Raw genomic sequence first — 22,017 nt, 5'->3', positions numbered from 1 at the left:
ACTTGCAGACGGATCATGCATTTCAATGGAAAATAATGCTGTGTTCCAGAATCAGTATTTTCTCCGTCCAAAAACCGTATAGTGACTGAACTGAAGACATCCTGATGCATCCTGAACGAATTGCTCTCCATTCAGAAAGCATTAGGATAAAACTGATAATTTTTTCCCCGGTATTGAGCCCCTAGGACGGAAGTTAATACTGGGAAAGTTTAACGCAAGTGTGAAAGTACCCTAATAAATACAGTACCAGCAACGTGTATGAGATGGGACAAATCTCATGTACACTTAACTTTTTTCTTAGGTGTGGACCCGCTGTGCAGATTTTGAAATCTGCAGAATATCAATTGTGCGGATTTCACCCTTTTTAATGGAAAGGTCAGATCTTTGGAAAATCTGCATCAAATCTGCACCAAAAACCACACAAAAAATGGTAAAAAAAATGAGATAAATAATGCATATTTATATGTGTTTTTTGTGCAGTTTTGTTGCAGATTTCATGCGGATTTTCTGCACATAAATGCCATGTGCAGCTAACCTTAGGCCCCTTGCAGATGAGCATGCCGGATTCAGTCCAGATGCGTTGTGGGCGGGTTCAGGAAAGCACTTTTTTGCGTTTTAGCACACGCGTGATAAAAAACTGAATGTTGGTACCCAGACCCGAACCCGGACTTCTTCACTGAAGTTTGGGTTTGGGTTCGGTGTTCTGTAGATTTTATTATTTTCTATTATAACTTGGTTATAATGGAAAATAATAGCATTCTTTAATACAGAATGCTAAGTAAAATGTCCATTGAGGGTAAAAAAAACAATAAAACAATTATTCACCTCATCTATTTGATTGCACAGCCATTATCGCCTTCTTTCTTCTTCTTGCAGGACCTGCAAAAGGACCTGCACTGACATCAGCACAGGACCTGCTGAATGAAGATAGGAAAACTCGCCCGTGAAATGGGCCTTAGTGTACAGCCACACGGTTAGGTTTCATGGTGCAGTTTTGGATAGCCAAAACCAGGAGTGAATTCAAAAAAGAGAAGTCATGTCTTCCCTTTAGGCCCCTTTCACACGAGCGAGTTTTCCGCGCGGGTGAAATGCATGATGCAAACGCATTGCGCCCGCACTGAATCCGGACCCATTCATTTCAATGGGGCTGTGCAGATGAGCGTTGTTTTTCACACATCAGTTCTGCGTTGTGTGAAAATCGCAGCACGTTCTATATTCAGCTTTTTTTACGTAACGCTGGCACTATAGAAGTGAATGGGGCGGCGTGAAAATCGCATCCGGATGCAATTCGTTGCGTTGCATTTTTAACGCAAGTAACTTAGCAACAGTGAAGGTATTTTAGACAGGAAGTTGCTCAGCGTCTGGCTCCAGGCAGCACATGAAGCAAGAGTTTGCTGCTCAAGTTTCCAGCTCTTGCGGACCTTTTTCCAGCATGACAAAGACACCATGGGCAATGGATGTGGAGAGGCTCATTGTCCTCGTCCAGGAGAGGCCCTGCATTTGGGATACGCGGCCGAGGGACTATCACGACCGGTATAAAAAGACGCGGCCTGGGTGGAGATAATCCAGGAGCTTTTTGCCACCATCTGGGAGAAAACCAAAGGGAAAATTCGCCAGAATTTGGGTAAGTAGCCAATGTATACATGTGTGATTCTTGCTGTCCTCCCTAGCATAGGCCATGTTTTAGGTAATCCTCCCTAGTATAGCACATGTGATACGTTATCCTCCCTAGTATAGCACATGTCATAGGTAATCCTCCCTAGTATAGCACATGTCATACGTTGTCCTCTGTAGGATTGTATATTTGGCTACATTTTCCTTTCTTGTCTTTTTATTACTAGTCGATGAGGTCAAGAATTGTTGGCAGAGCTGCAGGGACCAATTCCAAAAAGAGATGCAGCACCAGGGGCGTAGTGGTTCTGGGCCCCCAAAGAAAAGTCTGTATATATGTTCAAGGATCAACTGATGTTCCTGTGTGAGGTCATGGCGTCCGTAAATTAAATCTAGACATTGACCACTACATGTTTTATCGATACACACTGTATGTAGACAATGTAGGTAATGTGATTGGTAACAATTGGTAAATTAGAAATGTCATTCCGATTCCTCCTTTCATTTGCAAAAGTAGGTGAACAACATGACAAGTGGATTTGGATTTGTTGCTACAGGCAGCTATGACACTTCTAATTTCCCCAATGTAGGTAAATTACCCCATATGTAATATGTTGGTTAGTTCATGTAGTACTATGTGCTACATGTATTTTGCTGATGATAGTAATATGTGACGTGAATATTTCTAATACAAAATAGTGTTCATATAGTAATGTATTTTTTATTTTTAAGAACGGAGGACAACCTAGAAGAGGAAGGCCCGTCTTCTGGCCCCTCTGGGCCAGTGCAGACTGAGAGTGCCCCAGGACCCAGCACGGCACCATTCAGGCGTCCAGCTCCTTCCGGAGGCGATTTCCCCCCTCTCCTTTGGCTCTATCCAGCCGGGCCAGAAGACGGGTCATGCCTCCTGCCAAATCTCTGATAAATACCCAGGTTCTGGAGTATTTATCTAGAGTCCGGCAGGAGGATCATTTAAACCTATTTGACCATAGTCTGGCCCATTATTTGCACCCACTGCCTCCAGAACGATTACCAAGAACCAAATCGGCTCTCGGAATAGTTCTGGATGCAGCCACTACACCCAATGACCCTACAGAGATGTTTGTGGCCCTGGAAAATTGGCGCCTCCATGGGCACATGTTTGGCCCCTGCCCAATGCCAATTTCCCAGGGTTCACAGGGTCCACCGCAGTTCCCTCCTCCAAGTGATCATTATGGGCCACCTATTCTGCCATATGGCCCACAATATCAGGGGGAATCTTCATATGGACAGCCTGTCCCCTCCTCCTCACAAGCTGGTCCATCGCAGTACTCGGACCCCCCTTTCCAACCAGCCTACCATGGCCCGCAGTTTCAGGGCTTCCCCTCGCCATCTGGGCGTTTTTTTTATTTCATGAACTTTATTTTTATGCTTTTTTCTTACAATAAAAAAAAAGTAGAGTAGACTATTTTATGTGCTAATAAACATAGTTTTATTTTCATAATTTTTATTGTTAGTTATATATAATTATATACAGTGCATAATCATATTGATGTAGCACCAACACATACACCACATTAATAATAGTACACTTTTACTATACATTAATATCGCCCAAATACACTTACTAGATAAACTTGTTTTCTCTATCACTTACACACACTAATGTTAATGTGGTTATAACCAATATCTTCAAATTTAGAAACTTTATTCAACATATTTTTTATTTTTAATACATATATACATAACATAATATAATGTCCTTTAAGCACATGATAGTAAACACAATACAGATGGAGCTAAGTGCCATTCAGGGTCGTCTTTAATGCAGGTCAAAAGGGGCAGCTGCCCCGGGCCCAGTTGCTCTTGGGGGGCCCAAGGCAGCTGCCTCTTGAGCCCCGCTGGCCACTGCCCACAAATTAGTTTTCGTCCCATAAGATGCATTTTTTCCCCCAAAAGTGGGAGGAAATGCCCCTGCATCTTATGGGGTAAATACATAGTGGAAGCGCTGATTAGTTCCGGAGGACCGGGAAGCGGTGAAAGCTCTGTAAGCACCACTTCCTGGTCCTTGGCTGTGGGCTGTGCTGCAGCTGCACACAGCGTGACCTCACGATGTGCGCAGCCTTCACAGCTGACAGCCAAGGACTAGGAAGAAGAGAGAGAGAGTGCTGGTGGTGAGGAGCGGCGGCGTCCAGGAGCAGAAGATGTAAATTGTTTATTTATTTTATTTGCACTGATGGCTGGATGCTGATACATGAGGCTAGGGGGCTCATACATGAGGCTGGGAGGCTGATACATGAGGCTGGGGTACTGATACATGATGCTGGGGGGCTGATACATGAGGCTGGGGGGCTGATATATGGCATTGGGGGGCTAATACATGGCATTGGGGGGCTGATATGAGGTCTGATTGAGGGTCTTATTAACATTGGGGTCTGATTGGGGCTGTCAGCTGAGGTATGATTAACATTGGGGGTCTGATTGGTGGTCTGACCTGAGGTGTAATGGAAAATATTTTTTTTCTTATTGTCCTCCTCTAAAACCTAGGTGCGTCTTATGGGTCGGTTCATCTTATAGTGCGAAAAATACAGTACTTGCTTCGTCCTCCTCCCGACCTCCCCTGCCATTTGCATATGCCACGCGCTGTGACGTCTCGCGGAGGCACTGCAATGCTAGAGTGAGCCGAGCCCCAGTCTCCTTCCTGAACTGCAGAGCGGTGCCCACTTCCAGCCCTGAGCCCAGCTGCCCAGAGCACTGATTCTGAGCCTGCCGGAGTCTTCAGAACTGTAAGTATTTACAGTAATTCACTGTAAGCTATAAGATATATATTACTTGTTTGTTTTTTTGTGTGTGTGTGTGTTGTGGTGGAGGGTGTGATTGCATGCTAGGGTGTGGGAAGGCAGGATCCAGGGGGTCCAAGTAAATTCTTGCCCAGGGTCCAATCAATATTAAAGATGGACCTGGTGCCATTACACATGTAATGATAGTTTTTATTACATCAGAATGAGGCCAACTACAACTTTATTAATGATGGGAAAACGTACATACATTTTGGGCCAAATTTTACACTTTCTCTGAATAAGTTATTAGTACATATTTCACATACCCTGTTCGAAACAATATATGTAAGCAAAATATGTACGCTCGCAACCCACGTCAAGGGTCCTCATTATCTTGCGAGTCCCTAACTAAAATATACCAAAACTAACTAAAAAATAACTATCCAGGTAAAAAAAAAAAAACTACCAAACACAAACGTCCATGAGTCGTTGGAAAGCGTCTCTTCCTGAAGGCGGACTATAGACTTGGGCGTCTTCATCAGGTGTCGACTCATAGGTACGTATGTAGTTGTGCAGCACTACACACGCTTTGATGACCACATTGACATTTTCGGGGGCCAGCCGTATGGCCGAAATAAAAACCTGCCATTTACTAGAAGAAAGGCACACTCCACAAACCTTCTGGCCCTACTTAACCGATAATTAAAAGTGCATCCAAACCTCGCCTAGGAAAGGGGCGCATGAGGTGGGTAGAAAGGGCAAAACCCTCGTCCCCTACAACCACAAAAGGCGCTGGTGGACCAGAGAAGCCAGGAAGGTTTGCTGGCTGTGGTACGTCCAGTTGGTTGGACTGAAGCCAGCGACCCATTCTGGAAGCCCTGAAGATGCGAGCATCTGCAGTACTTCCATAGGACCCAATATCTACAGTTATAAACCTGTAGTTTGTGTTAGCCAAGGCAAACAAAACTACATAGAAAACCTGTTTATAATTATAGTATTGGGACCCTGAGTTCGGTGGCTTCTTAACCCGTATGTGCTTCCCGTCAAGGGCACCAATACAATTTGGGAATTGAGCCCTCTCCTGGAAGCCCTGGGCTATATCAAGCCACTGCTGCCTGGTTGAATGTGGCAGCACCAAAGCTTTCGGTCTCAACCAAATGGTGGCACATGTAGCCAGTACCGCGCCAGCAATTGTGGAGGTCCCCATTCTAAACTCAAAATTGCCCATCGCCAGATATCTGAAATGAAAAAAAAAAATATTAAAATAAATAAATAAAATGAAGAAAAAAAACATTCATACACAAAATATCACATGTTTATACATCTAATACATTACTTTACATTATTTAATGGCAATGTGTCTGGCAAGTTGAAATAAAATTAGGCCATACTCCAAGATTGGGACTGAATACTTTATATTGATATATACTTTAAAGTAAGGAAACCCGTTTAGCTATATCAACTTCCAGACCATTACCATATACACACAGGTGACGTATCCTGATCAATACAACCAGGATTCGAATAATTAACCCCCACGGAACTTGAATCTGGTGTGACTAGTGAATGACTTGGTAGTACACCAAGTAACTTTATACAAAGTGGCTGGGGCAAAAGCACACACAGTTTCTTACTCAAAATGTACAATATACAATACATGTGTACTACTATTAAGTACTTTCAGAATACACAGGCCATAGACCAAACTGCTATGTATTGGCAAACAGTGGGTCATTCATGTCGGAGTCTGATAATATAGTCTTACCTTAAAGTAATAATGAGACATTCTTCAGGTGACACACTCCGCCGCATGTTGGTGTCCTGGTAAGTCAAGGAAGGCCTCAACTCCCCCAACAGCCGATCAAAGGTAGCCACCGACATGCGGTAATAATTAAAGAACTTTACAGGGTGTGCACGGAGGTCAGAGTACAAACCAACAAATTGCCCTTTGCTGGCCCACTACGAAATGATAGGATGCACCCACATCCGCTTCCTCTGCGGTTACTGATCTAGAGGATGGATCAGTTTTTTTCACGTGCGTTAAAAACGCATGCAATTCGCATGTCATCCACTCGGGAAAAACGCAATAACGCAATGCAATTGCATACAAAACGGATGCCAGATGCAAGCAAAATCGCGCGATTATCACTGAATGCACCCTGAACTCATCCTCACCTAATCCGAGATGCTCGTGTGCAAGAGGCCTAATACTTTCTCTCCTTTTATGATCCCCTCCTGATTTTGGCTTCCAAAACTGCATGAAGAAATCTCAGGCTGGCTAGAACGTTGACTTGAATGGGGCCTCGGACTGTGATTTGCGGACAATAATAGGACATGCACTACTTTTTTGCGGAATGAAAATACGGAAACGAAATGCACACGGAGTACCTTCCGTTGTTTTTGCGGACCCATTGAAGTAAATGGTTCCGCATACGGTTCGCAAAAAAAGGAACGGAAGCGGAAAGAAAATACGTTCGTGTGCATGAGCCCTATATCACATCACTAGTCTTTTTTTCCAATTTCCAATTTTTTTTCCAGGTTCCCACTACATGGATTATTAAATGGTTCCATTAGAAAGTACAACTTGTCTTGCAAAAAAAAAAAAAAAAAAAAAAAGGTGTTCCACAAGAGTTATTGGCAAAAAAGAGATGCAATTTCAGAATTTAAATTTTTGGGCAAATTTTTCATTTTAATATTTTTTAAGGTACATATGATTTTTGGTTGCTCTATATTACACTTTTTGTGAATCAAGGTAACAAGAAATAGCTTTTTTGGCACCGTTTTTTTTTTTGTTACTTACAGCATTCATCTGACAGGTTAGATCATGTGGTATTTTTATAGATTAGGTTGTCACGGATGCGGCGATACCTAATATGTATAGAATTTTTTTTATTTATGTAAGTTTTACACCATGATTTCATTTTTGAGACAAAAAAAATAATCATGTTTTAGTCTGAGAGCCATAGTTTTTTCAATTTTTGGGCGATTATCTTAGGTAGGGTCTCATTTTTTGTGGGATGAGATGACGGTTTGATTGGCACTATTTTGGGGTGCATATGACTTTTTGATCACTTACTATTACACTTTTTGTGATGTAAGGTGACAAAAAATGGTTTATTTAGCACAGTTTTTATTTTTCATTTTTTACAGTGTTCACCTGAGGGGTTAGGTCATGTGATACTGTTATAGAGCCGATCGATACCGACATAGCGATACCTAATATGTAGACTTCTTTTTAATTTATCTAAGTTTTACGCAATAACAGCTTTTTTAAAACAAAAAAAATGATGTTTTAGTGTCTCCATATTCTGAGCCATTTTTGGGGGGGGCGATTGTCTCAGGTAGGGGCTCCATTTTTGTGGGATGAGGTGATGGTTAGATTGGTACTATTTTGGTGGGCATACGTCTTCTTGATCGCTTGCTGTTGTGCTTTTTATGATGTAAGGTGACAAAAAAAATGGTTTATTTAGAACAGTTTTTATTTTTTATTTTTTACGGTGTTCATCTGAGGGGTTAGGTCATGTGATATGTTTATAGAGCTGGTCGATACGGACGTGACGATACCTAATATGTCTTTTCCCTATTTATTTATTTTTTACTATTTTTTTTACTTTATTTTTGGAAAAGGACGCTTTTTTTTAACTTGAAACTTTTATTTTTTTGTAAAACTTTATTTTTTTTCACTTTTTTTTTTTGTCCCACTATGGGACAGGGTCTGATCCTTTTTTCAATACAGCACAATACATCCGTGCATGACAGGCCCCAAGCCTTGGAATGGCTTGGGGCTGCCATGGCAACCATGTATGAGTTGAGGGAGCGCAAACCTCCCTGAGGGGTTAATCCACCGGCATCGGTGTTATCGCCGATGCTGGTGGATGCAGCAGGGATCCGGCTGTCAGTAACCGCCGGATCTCTGCTGCTGATCGGGGGACCGCACGCGGGGGGAGGAACGACTGCAGGATGAGAACGCTTGTCCTCGAGCGCTAAGTGCCAGCAATTGAGGACGAGCATTCTCGTCCTGGGTCGTCAAGGGATTAAAGATAAACCGAGCAAGGGCAGAATAGCATGTCATGCCAGGGGATAAGAAGTCTACACATAGGTTTAAAAGCCAAAAATAATGATGCAATACCACCTATGAGTAAGGCCTCATGCACACGATCGTTGTTGTGTTCCGTGTCCGTTGTTCCGTTTTCCGTGATGTTCTGCGAACCCATTGACTTTCAATGGGTCCGTTGAAAACTCGGATAATGCACCGTTTGTCATCCGCGTCCGTGATCAGTGTTTCCAGTCCGTCCAAAAAAATATGACCTGCCCTATTTTTTTCACGGACAACGGTTCGCGGACCCATTCAAGTCAATGGGTCCGTGAAAAAACACGGAGGCACACAAGATTGTCATCCGCGTCCGTTTTTTTCCTATCATTGCACTTGACTTTTTTTTCACTTTCCTTCATGTCTGGTGATCCTCCAAAAATCAAGGAAGACACACGGAAACAAAAACGGAAACGGATCACGGAACAATGAAACCCCGTTTTGCGGACCGTGAAAAAATACTGTTGTGTGCATGAGGCCTAATGTGACAATTCATACAACAGTTACCCCGGGGTTATATATCGCGTTTGTTCACACTATTAAATTCAAAATGTCATTTTATTATTTCACTGAAAAGTAAACTTAGTCCAAATAAATAAATATATAAAGGAGAAAAGAAATAACGTCGTCGTCCCCCCCCCCCCCCCCCCCGAGAAACAAATGATTAAAACAGCTGGTGTGTTTTGTAGTATCATAATAATACAACCACTACAGCCCCATCCTGGTATATCACAGTGACTGTAATACTGTGAGAAGTATTCATTACACCGCTCTCCAGACACATTCTTGGAGAATAATATTAGCACAGTCAGACACTCACTGCAGCACCACTCTCAAAAGCAATTGTAAAAGGTTTATGCTATTCTTCAATATTTTTTTTATTGAATACTTTGCATAGTATAGTCAATACATGTCTATCATGGCATAACATCACAGTGCGAAGTATAACAAAGTACATTTTCCAAAAAGTAAGACATACATACAGTACATAACAAAGAACAAATGAGGTCCCATCAAAGCCCACGTTAAAATTGCCCATGCTGAGGTAAATGTTGTAACATTATATATAAATCCCCACCTAAGTCCCTAACCCACCCACCCCAAACCCTCCAAATGTACCCAAGTCACCAAAGACATTCCGGCAAAGGCGTAGCATAAGGACTAGATAACCAAGGCATCCAGTTGATAAGACAGCGTATGCGTATGGAAGCAGAGGAGGCAAACATCAATTCACAATGCATATGATGGTTAACGGACTCAACTACTTCCGACATGGACGGAGTACAAGGTAACTTCCACTGCCGCGCTATTATATTCCGCGCTGCGCTTATCAGATGGGCTGTACCCATCTTATTTTGAGAGGGACGACTTCTAAGCCTATTCCCAGAATGGAAAGGGCAGGGGTCAAAGTGATTGTTGAATCCGTGACCTGCCGGACTAAAGCTTCCATTGTGTGCCAGAATTTACGGGTGTAAGGGCATTCCCACCACATGTGTAAGGGAGTACCAACTAACCCACATTTCCTATAACATAACGGGGAGTAGCCGGGTGAACAGTGGGCTAACCTATTTGGGGTTAAGTACCATCTGAGTTGTATTTTCCTAGCCTGCTCTATATGATTCAGACATTTAGTGCACCTGAAGGACCATGACATCGCTTCTCTCCACTGGCTAATGGAAAACACGACACCTAACTCTTGTTCCCATCTCAACATAAAAGATTGGTTCCCACTCTCTTGGTTTAATAATAAGTTTAAGTATATACCAGATATTTTCACTCTAAATTGCAAGGGTGATGCGACATAGGGCTGCAAAGGGCTCTTACAAGAATGGGGTTGAGTTAATGGGGAGCTATTTAACAAGTGACGTATCTGTAGAAACTGATAAAAAAGGGCTTTAGGGATGGAGTAGGTGTCATGCAGGGACTGGAAATCCTTTAAGCCAGAGGTCGTATAAAGACCCCCCAGCGTATCCAATCCTCTATCCACCCACGATTTTAGGTTCATATCTGAAATATGATATTCAAGCGCTATGAGAGGAATGTTGTCTTTTGGCACCATAAACCACTTCTTTACATTTCTCAAATACGACCATATGAAAAGAGAAGCTTGCATTGTAGGGAGAGGAACCTCATAGCAAAACCTCCCCAGTTCATGAGCTGCTAGGATGGCTGGGAGTGAATGCTTTTTAACATACGCCCTTTCTATTCCAAGCCACTTGTGGGGAGCGGATGGAGACCACCACTCCAGCGCCTGCTCCGCCAAAGAGGCCAAATAATACTTATACAGATCTGGCACCCCAAGTCCTCCAGCTCTAACCGAAGGGCACAAAGAGGCCTTTGGAATTCTAGGGTGCTTATTCTGCCAAATAAACGCCAAAAGATCTTTTTGGAGCATGGATATCAATTTCTTAGGGACTTGCAGCGGGATACATCTGAAACAGTAAAGTGCTTTTGGTAGGGATAACATTTTTGCAGCATTGATTCTCGCCACCCAGGATAACTGGACCTGCGCCATACGGGAATAATCTCCTTGTAGAGTAAAGGTTTATGCTATTAAATAGGTTAGTAATACTACTGCACACCAGCAGTTTAAGGCCTCATGCACACAAACGTATTTTCTTTCCTTGTCCGTTCCGTTTTTTTGCAGACCGTATACAGAACCATTCATTTCAATGGGTCTGCAAAAAAACGGAAGTTATTCTGTGTGCATTCCGTTTCCCTATGTCCGTATTTCCGTTCCGCAAAAAAACAGAACATGTCCTGTTATTGTCCGCATTACGGACAAGGATAGGACTGTTCTATTAAGGGCCAGCTGTTCCATTCTGCAAAATACGGAATGCACACAGATGTCATCCGTATTTTCTGCGGACTGCAAAATACATACGGTCGTGTGCATGAGGCCTAAATTGTTTGTTTCTCTTTGGGTGGGGGGGCAGTATATTCTTCTTTAGTTTTTTGGGGGAGGGACTGTTTACACTATTAAATCTTACATTTAAAGGGGTATTCCCATCATAATGATTACTATTAAATCTGTTAACGATTTGACAGTGATCATTTTTGTAAATATATTAAATTAACCCATTCCCACCGTTTAGGAGAAAATTCATCCCCACTTACCTCATTGTTGTCATTCCGTCTCCCCTGGTTATGGCCACTGCTCTTCTCTGGAATCCCGGTGGCCGCGTTTGTGCAGAAGACTCCTTTTTTTCTCCCGGCCAGGCCGCTCGCTGTCCTGAACGTGGACGCCGCCGGGCATGCGCAATGGTGACTTCTTCCTGGCCAGAATAGTACAGAGCCGCGAACGCGCACGCCGGCTCTCTACTATACTGGCCAGAAATAAGTCGCCATGGCGCATGCGCGGCGGCGTGCATGTTCAGTCCAGCGCGCGGCCCGGCCGGGAGAAGACTTCAATCAAGATGAAGCCCGCCCTAAGCCAGAATCCAGGAAGTGAATGGTGCGCCGGCAGCAGGTAAATATGAAAATGCAAAGTGGGATAACCCCTTTAATAGTGTGAACAAATGGGATATATAACTCTAGGATAACTGTTATACTAGTAAGGGCTCATGCACACGACCGTTGTTGTTTTGCGGTCCGTTTTTCACATATCTATTCCGTATCTGAGATTTTATTTTTTCTGATTTAAGTCCTCTTCCGTTCCGTTATTCCACAAAACATATCCGTATGGTTTCCGTATGCGAAACAGTAACTTATTAATCACCAAACACATGAGCAATATGGAATGGGCATAGCATTTCTACAGTATGGATCTGCAAAATATGGATGAAATACGGATGACATACGGATGTGTTCCGTATTTTTTGCGGACCCGTTGACTTGAATGGGACCTCGGACTGTGATTTGCGGACAATAATAGGACATGCAATACTTTTTTGCGGAATGAAAATAGGGAAACGAAATGCTCACGGAGTACCTTCTGTTGTTTTTGCGGACCCATTGAAGTGAATGGTTCCACATACGGTCCGCAAAAAAAGGAACGGAAGCGGAAAGGAAATACGTTTGTGTGCATGAGCCCTATATCACATCCCTAGTCTTTTTTTCTAATTTCCATTTTTTTTCCATTAGAAAGTACAACTTGTCTTGCAAAAAAAAACAAAAAAAATATGACTACAGTGTATGTGAAGGAAAAAAAATGACATTCTAACACAATAAAGGGGACTCCTGTGTGGATGCACAGCAGTCCTAGCAATGTATTTCAGAGCAGATTTAAAGGCCGACAGTGGACCAATAGGAGACACTAAGAAAATAAAAAATATCAATCTACACTCTGCAAAGACGAGCATCGACCACTTCATTGGGTAATCATTTATCAGGTAATCACATGTGCTTCCTGGGAAGGAGCGCTTCTTTCCTGACAATCATCTGCTAAATTGTGCAGTCTAAAGGGGCCTTTGGAATTGGGGCCAAAAAGTTAAATCTTGGTTTCATCCAACTAGAGAATCTTGTTTCTCACAGTTTGAGATTTCCAGGTGGGCTTTCATGTTCCTTGTACTAAGGATAGGCTTCTTTCTGGCCACGCTTTCATGAAGCCCAGATTGTAGAGTGCTGCTTGACCTTCTGAAAGTTTCTACTGCACATAGGATATTTTGAGATCAGCCAGAGTGACCATTGGGATCTTGGTCTCCTTTCTTACCAAAGCCCTACTCCCCTGATTATCTAGTTTTTTTGGGGGATAGCTTGATCTATCAACAGCCCTGGTTGTTCCAAACGTCTTTCATTTAGAAATCATGGAGGCTACTGTGCTCTTGGAAACTTTGCAGCACAAATATTGTACCCTTCTCCAGAACGGTGCTGCCAAACAATCCTGTCACTTAGCTCTACAGGCATTTCTTTCCTTCACATACTGTAGCTTGGTCTTTGCTTTGATATGCATTGTGCAGTGCACCTGTCTACAGGTTGTGTGTGGTATTATAGCTCAACCTCATTCACTTCAGTAGAGCTTTAAGCTGCAACACCAGGCAACCCATGGACAAGTATGCTGCTGTTTCTTTAAGAAGGCAACCAAAGGCTTTATAACTCTGTAAAATGATTCATCTTTGTCAACTATACATCTCTGTAAAACTTGTACATGACTTATTGAGATGTATAGTTACATGGTAGAATCTCGTGAAATGTCAGATCTAGAGAATGAGGAGTGGTTCAATTCTTTATTTTTAGTTGAGTGGTGACCAAGCATGCAGAGTAAGGCCTCTTGTACACGACCGTATGTATTTTTGAGGTCCGCTAAAAACGGATCCGCAAAAAATACGGATGACATCCGTGTGCATTCTATATTTTGCGGAACGGAACAGCTGGCCCCTAATAGAACAGTACTTTCCTTGTCCTTAATGAGGACAATAATAGGACATGTTCTATTTTTTTGCGGAACGGAAATATGGAAACGGGATGCACACGGAGTACCTTCTGTTTTTTTTTTTGCGGACCCAATGAAATTTGCATCTGAGAGCCTGGCAGTGCATAACTGCATCTGATCGCCGCGCATTGCGCAACTGCATATGATCACCTAGCAGTGCGTAACTGCATCTGAGAGCCTGGCAGTGCTTAACTGCTTCCGATGTATCCGTATCTTGTCCCATGTCAGTCCTGTAGTGCCTTTGGCTTCTGTCCCTGTTCTGTTCATGTCTGCCTGTTCTTCCGTCCTGCCTTCGGAAGAGGGTTCCTGTGTTCCCCGGAGTGGGAATGCCCGTATGTCTGTTCTGCCTGTTTGTCTATGTGTCCTGCCTATACCTAATTCAGGTACCTCCTGGTCTGCCTGGACCAGCTGCCACTGACTCTGTTTACACTCTGGAGTAGCCCCTGGCAACTACCTTGGCCCGAGGTTTAAGGCTCTAGTGAATTCCAGGTGTTGCCTAGTTACGCCCCTCCAGAGTATTGCCAGTCAGTGGCACAGTAAGTTCACACCCGCTGGTTCGTTATAGCCATGAGGAAGGCATAGGCTACTTTCACACTAGCGTTTATCTTTTCCGTTATTGAGATCTGTCATAGGATCTCAATACCGGGGAAAAACACTTCAGTTTTGTCCCCATTAATTGTCAATGGGGACAAAACGAGACTGAACAGAACGAAATGCTCCAAAATGCATTCTGTTCTGTTTGGTTGCGTTCCCACACCAAGAGAGCAAACTCTAGCAAGCTGAGGTTTTCTTTCCGTCATGGAATGCAGAACAAAATGGATCCGGCATGACCCACAATGCAAGTCAATAGTGATGGATCCGTTTTCTCTGACACAATAGAAAACTGATCCGTCCCCCATTGACTTTCAATGGAGTTCATGACGGATACGTCATTGCTATGTTACAGATAATACAACTGGATCCGTTCAAAACGGATGCAGACGGTTGTATTATCAGTAACGGAAGCGTTTTTGCTGATCCCTGCCGAATCAGGCAAAAACGCAAGTGTGAAAGTATCCTTAGGTGGTCACTAGTGTTGATCGAGCACCAAAGTGCTTGGGTGCTCTGGTGCTTGAGTAGAACACCACGGGATACTACAGAGCACCAGAGCACAATGGAAGTCAGAGGGAGAACCCGAGCACTAAACCAGGCACCCCCTGCTCTGAAGAGGGGAGGGTGTCTGGTTCACAGGAAAAGGTCAGAAATTGATGGAAACACCACTGAAATGGTTCGGGAACAGCATGGGGAGGATGTCTGGATGCATCTTGGACTCACAGGTTGCTGCTGGGAGCGATGTTGTCCGAGTAGTACGTCACCTTTACAGACTGACAATAATATGCACAAAACCGAAGATAAAATCGATTTTAGAGGAAAAATTGTTAGGAAACATTCTTTCCTGTAAATTTACTTGTATATAAAGTGCAAGTGCTGCCAAAAATTACAAGGAAGAGGCCTTCTATACAACCTGTATATCACATAAAGGAGGGCCTAATTCACATTGTGGTACAATTGTTCAGGTAGTGGGACTCCTACACTCATAAAGCCTATGCACTAAGTGAAAGGGCTGCCAAAAATTACAAGGAATGGCACTCCAATACACCCTTTATTACACATAAAGGCGGGCATCATACACATCCTTGAAAAATTATGATTGATGGCCTGCTGGTGACCCTCTAAACATTAGGAGCAAGGACCTGCTGGTGACCTTCTAAAACATTAGGGGCGAGGGCCTGCTGCTGATCTGACCATCTAAAACATTAGGGGTGAGGGTCTGCTGCTGAGCTGACCCTCTAAAACATTAGGGGTGAGTGCCTGCTGCTGATCTGACCATCTAAAACATTAGTGGTGAGGGTCTGCTGCTGAGCTGGCCCTCTAAAACATTTGGGGTGAGTGCCTGCTGATGATCTGACCATCTAAAACATTAGGGGCGAGGGCCTGCTGCTGATCTGAACATCTAAAACATTAGGGGCAAGGGCCTGCTGGTGACCCTCTAAAACATTAGGAGCATGATGATGGAGGAGGAGGACGAGAAAAGGAAGAGTGAACAATATACCCTTTTTTGTGGTGGAAGGGGTGCATGGGAATACAGTGTATTCAATACACCATAAAAGCCACATTTAAAGTGTTTTTATGTTCAGCCTCTTTCCTCTGGTGCAGGCCAGCACCTCCAAGGCGTAGAGTGCCAGTTCGTGCCACGTGTCCAGCTTGGGTACTCAATAGTTGTAAGGCACAGAGGGATCATTGAGGACGCTGACACGGTCTGCTACGTACTCCTTCACCATAGTCCAAAACTTTTCCCTCCTTGTGACACTAGGCTGCGCATCAGGGAGAATGTGCTGGCGGGGTGTCATAGAAGTGTCCCAGGCCTTGGAGAGTGTTGCCCTGCCTCTGTTGGAACTGCTGCGCGTTCCCCTCGTCTCCCCTCCTCAGTTGCCCAAGGAACTACGTACTCTGCCGCCAGCGTTGTCAGCTGGAAATTTTTGGAGCAATTCTTCCACAAAGACCTTCTGGTATTGCACCATTTTGCTAGTCCTCTCCACCACAGGAATGAGAGATGAGAAGTTCTCTTTGTAGCGCGGGTCGAGAAGGGTGAACAACCAGTAATCGGTGTTGGCCAAAATGCTTATAACGCGAGGGATCACGCAAAGGGCAGCATAACATATGTACAAACAAGACTTCTCTGTCCTCATCAGGAGGACGACTCTCAATCTCCTCATCCTCTTCGTCCTCTTTGGCCCATCCACGCTGAACATATGGAAAAACCTGCTATGGGTTCTACCCTCTGTAGTGGAGACAACCGTCTCCTGCTCCTCCTCATCATCATCCAATTCGAGCTGAGAAGATGAACTGAGGGTGGTCTAGCTATCACCCTGTGTACTGTCTTTCCCCATTTCCACCTCTTCCATATGCAAAGCATCTGCCTTCATTGTGAGCAGCAAGGGTTTCAGTAGAAACAGAAGTGGGATGGTTACGCTGATAATAGCGGCATCACCGCTCACCATCTGTGTTAATTCTCAAAGTCTCTAAAACCTCACAGAGGTCAGACAACCATGCCCACTCGCTTGTAAAAAGCGAAAGCTGACTGAAAAGGCGATGACCATGTTGCAGTTGGTGTTCCACTACTGCCCTCTGCTGCTCACAAAGCCTGGCCAACATGTGCAACGTGGAGTTCTAGCGCGTGCTCACATCACACAACAGTCGGTGAGGTGGCAATTGCAAGCGCTGCTGCAGTGTTGCCAGACCGGCGGCAGCTGTAGATGACTTTCAGAAATGGGCACACGTTGAACACGTGGGCTAGGCATGGTATGTGTGTGAGCTTGCCGAGCTCCAAAGCCGCCACCAAGTTATGGCCATTATCAGACACAACCATGCCTGGTTGTAGGTTGAGTGGCGAGAGCCACAGCTCAGTCTGATCCCTTATACCCTGCCACAGCTCTGCGGCGGTGTGCTGTTTGTCACCTAAGCAAATTAGTTTCAGCACGGCCTGGTGCCACTTCCCTGCTGCAGTGCTAAACTGCTTCCAGCTACTGACTGATGGCTGACTGGTGCTGCAATATGAGAATTCAGATGTGGAAGTGGAGGAGGAGAAGAAGGGGGGTTGCAGCCACTAATGTAGGTGGTGGCGGAAATCCTGATGGAAGTAGGGCCCGCAATTCTTGGCGTCGGTAGCACCTGTGCCATCCCAGGGTACAACTCGCTCCCGGCCTCCACAACGTTGACCCAGTGTGCCGTCAGGGAAATGAGCATCCCTGGCCAAAATCACTTGTCCATGTGTCAGTCATTAAGTGGACCTTCTCAATAACTGCGTTGGTCATGGCACGGGTGATGTTACGGGACACATGCTGATGTAAGGCGGGGATGGCGCACCGGGAAAAATAGTGGCGGCTGGGGACTGAGTAACGAGGGACGGCCGCAGCCATTAGGCTGCGGAAAGCCTCAGTGTCCACAAGTCTAAGGCCTCATGCACACGACCGTTGTTCGGGTCCGCATCCGCAGTTTTTGCGGCTCGGGTGCGGACCTATTCACTTCAATGGGGCCGCAAAAGATGCGGACAGCACTCCGTGTGCTGTCTGCATCCATGCTCCATTCCGTGGCCCCGCAAAAAAAAAAATAGAACATGTCCTATTCTTGTCCGTTTTGCAGACAAGAATAGGCATTTCTACAATGGGCCGTCTGTTTCGTTCTGCTAATTGTGGAAGGCACACGGGCGGCTTCCGTTTTTTGCGGATCCGCGGTTTGCGGACCACAAAAAACGGCACGGTCATGTTCATGAGGCTTAAATGGCAACATTTCCAAGGCCAGCAATTTGGAAAGGTGTGCATTTAGTGCTATGGCCTGTGGGTGGGTGGCTGGGTACTTGCACTTTCGTTCAAAGGCCTGGGGTATGGACATCAGTATGCTACGCTGGGACACAGAAGTGGATGTGTTAGCTGATGGTGGTACTTGCAAAGGTTCAGGTACAGGGCGGGAGGCACCCGGGTCTGCGTCTTGGACAGGGGATTGGCCAGCACGTAACACAGAGTAAGAGGAGGCAGTGGTGTGACCCACAGACACTGATTGTGGACCCAGGCGTTCGGCCCACCTATTAGGTTGCTTTGATGCCATGTGGTGGATCATGCTGGTGGTGGTGAGGTTGCTAGTGTTCATGCCCCTGCTCATTTTGGTACGGCACAGGTTGCAAATGGCAATTCTTTTATCGTCCGCACTTTCCTCAAAAAAGCGCCAGACTGTGGAATACCTACCCCTTAGCAAGGGAGATTGCGGCAGGGGGGTGCTCCAGGGAACAGTTGCAGGCCTGTTTGGTGTGGCCAGCCTTCTCCCTTTTGCCACCCCACTGCCTCTTCCAGCCTGTTGTGGTGCTGCGGATTCCTCCCCCTCTGTACTGCTGTCCTCGCTCGGCTTGCCACCTTCCCAGGTTGGGTCAGTGATTTCATCGTCCACCACCTCCTCTTCCACTTCCTCACTCTGGTCATCCTCCTGAATTGTTGACCTAACAAGAACCTCACTTATTGAGTCACTGAATGTCACAGATATTTAGGATGCGCAAACATTATACAGCATTATACAGAAGATGTAGCGCAGGTAATGTCACTGTTACCAGCGGCTAAGAAAAATTTACAATTAATGTCACAGATATTTAGGATGCGCAAACGTTATACAGGAGATGTAGCTCAGGTAATGTCGCTGTCACCAGTGGCTAAGAAAAACTTATACTGAATGTCACAGATATTTAGGATGCACATTCGTTATACAGGAGATGTAGCGCAAATAATGTCGCTGTCACCAGCAGCTAAGAAAAAATTACACTGAATGTCACAGATATTTAGAATGCGCAAACATTATACAGGAGATGTGGCGCAGGTAATGTCGCTGTCAGCAGCGGCTAAGAAAAAATTACACTGAATGTCACAGATATTTAGAATGCGCAAACGCTATACAGGAGATGTAACGCAGGTAATGTCGCTGGCAGCAGCGGCCAAACAATTGCGCTGAATGTCACAGATATTTAGGATGTGCAAATGTAACACAGATGTAGCAGAGGTTGTGTCACTGTCAGCAGCGGCCGAACAATTGCACGCAATTTAGCGCAGGTTGCGCTAAAAATATATATCGCAGCCAGAAAAAAACAATAGTCTTTAAAAGTACTTTTGGGTCTCTAACACCTTTGAGCAGTAAACCCGGCCTGAATTATATTTTTTTTTAAATTACTATTCCTGTCCCTACACTATCTGTCCCTTCTGCTGCAGCTCTCCCTGACTAAGACTGAGCCGAACTACGTGTCATCGGGTGCTATATAGCACCCGATGACGCGTTGCAGCCAGCCAATCACTGTAATGCCAGTAATTAACATGGCTACGGCATTACAGTAAGTATCAGTACTTCCCCGCACGTTTATTGACTGCTTAGCAGACAAAAAACGTGTGGGGAAGAGACTCGAGCATCGCAATGCTCGAGTCAAAATGGTGTTCGGCCGACCATGCTCGCCCAACACTAGTGGCTACCCTACGCATCAGCCCACCAGGAAATTTCTCTATAATATCTATGGCCAGTCTGCCCATGCTGGTAGCAATAAGGAAGGCAGGTGAATCAAACAGAGCAGTGTATTTTTATTTGCAAACATTTTTTTTTTTTTTTAAAGCTTTTCTTAGGATAAGAGGACTGGATTTTCACAAGAAAGATATGCTTCAGGGTACCTGCCCTACATGGCTGCATGCTTACTTTGAAACCAATTTTGAAGGTGACAGACTCTGTTTAACTCCTTTCTGACATCCGCTGTGCAGTCCTATTAAGATAACACCTGCTCCAGAGTAAAAACCCTAGCTACTGGATGACTGCCGTATCACACAGCAGACATCTGGGGCTAATGTATGCGATTGGTGGTAATGCTGATCGTGGACATTTAACCCCTCGGATGTCATAGTCAAATTTGACCACTGCATCTGGAGAAGTAAAAAAAAACACAGAAGTGCAAACTTGCCTGGCAGGAACTCCTGCCCAGGGCTGTGATTGGGGAAGGCAATCCAAGGAAGTAATAAGCCAGAGCCTGGTCTAGGCTTCTAGGCTTATTACTAGTATATTACAATTAGGCCTGCAGGTGGCAGCACTGAATTATAATATACTGATCTTAGTATATGGTAGTGGATAGAATTCTAGTAATATGTACAATTTGCAATCTAATGATTGCATGTTCAGGTCCACATGGGGGCCTTAAAAAAAGTGCAAAAGTTTTTACACTTTAAAAACAGTAAAAGTTTTCAAAAATATAAAAAATATACAAATTAAAATCACCACCCTTTCCCCAAAATAAAAATATGGCGATAAAAAGAAAAAAAAATATGATTTTTTACAATGTTTTAATTTTCATTGTTGAATAGAGTTCATTGCAGCTTATGGTCTTAAACCCTTAGTTTATATACCAGAGCTGCCTCACAATGCCAAGAAAAACTATAATAATGTTGTACTGGTATAAGTTATGGCAGGGAGTAGAAAAATGGAAAAACATAAAAAATGGAAAATCGCCATGTCTGGAAGGGGTTTAATGTTACTTATGTCTTTATTTATGAGTTATCTGCTCCATTCACCACGTGACCAACACTTGCTGAACCTTACAGTGTCTTATGTGCACCAGAAGTCACTTTCTCTATTCACTGTCCAAGCGGCCAGTAACGTGGCGCAAAAAGGGACCAGAAGGGAGCGGATAGCTCACAAATCAAGGGACTGGTAACAGAATTAACTGCACTGCTATTTGCACCACCTACAATAATAATGTGCCGGATGATAAAAAAAAAAATTTGGGATGGCTTCTTTAAGCCCCCCCTAGTCGCCAGTACCCTGTGCTTTATCATTGACCTCTATAGGATTTAGCGCTATATCAATCAGTTGAAAGCATGTCGGTGCCATCAATAGAGTAATTTTCCAGCCCATTGTGGCTTGAGAATGTATTATTAAACACTTTGCTGAATTTCATGACAACCTTTCAGCACTTTCGCTCCTTCTCAGTAACTGATGAAGGGTTAAAGTTTTATTTGCATCCTACGTGGTGGAGTTTTTGGGGAAATTATACCAGTATCCAGGGATTATACTGTATGTGATTTCTGCCATAACATATGAAGTCCAAACTCATTCCAGTTCTCTTTCATCTTCATCTTGCTAAGCTCACTCTTGCTTTTTCAGTCACACATACATGAAAATATGTTTACTCAAGGCGTCCAGCGTGAAGAGCAACGCTTCTGATTACTGACTCGCAATTATGCTGCCAGCAAATAGAATTCTATTGTGTCTTGCACTGTAAGCAGCAATGCAGTAAGCAGACAGCCTTCACGAGGAGCCGAGTACAGACCAGAGCAGGCGTCATATCAGGGGCTGTTGCAAGACAGAAGAGTAGGAGGAGGACACACTATAAATTTCCAGAGAAGGAGCAGGAGGCAAGACTGAGACATGCAAACCATCACTATGGAAAAGTGTAAGCTCAGCCAGACCATTGGAAGAGGTCTATAAAGAAGATGCCTTCTTTATGGACCATTTGGAGTGCTGACAGCTTTCAAACTGATGACTGGAGATGAAATGTTACTATGCCATTGAAACTTTTGAAGTATTTACTGCTGTGGATCTATACTTTGGTCACATGGGTTCAGGAACCACCATGT

The sequence above is a fragment of the Bufo gargarizans genome, chromosome 2, assembly GCF_014858855.1.
Source record: "Bufo gargarizans isolate SCDJY-AF-19 chromosome 2, ASM1485885v1, whole genome shotgun sequence".
Taxonomy (NCBI): domain Eukaryota; kingdom Metazoa; phylum Chordata; class Amphibia; order Anura; family Bufonidae; genus Bufo; species Bufo gargarizans.
The sequence above is the reverse complement of the archived record's forward strand: the minus strand, read 5'-3'. Positions refer to the sequence as shown.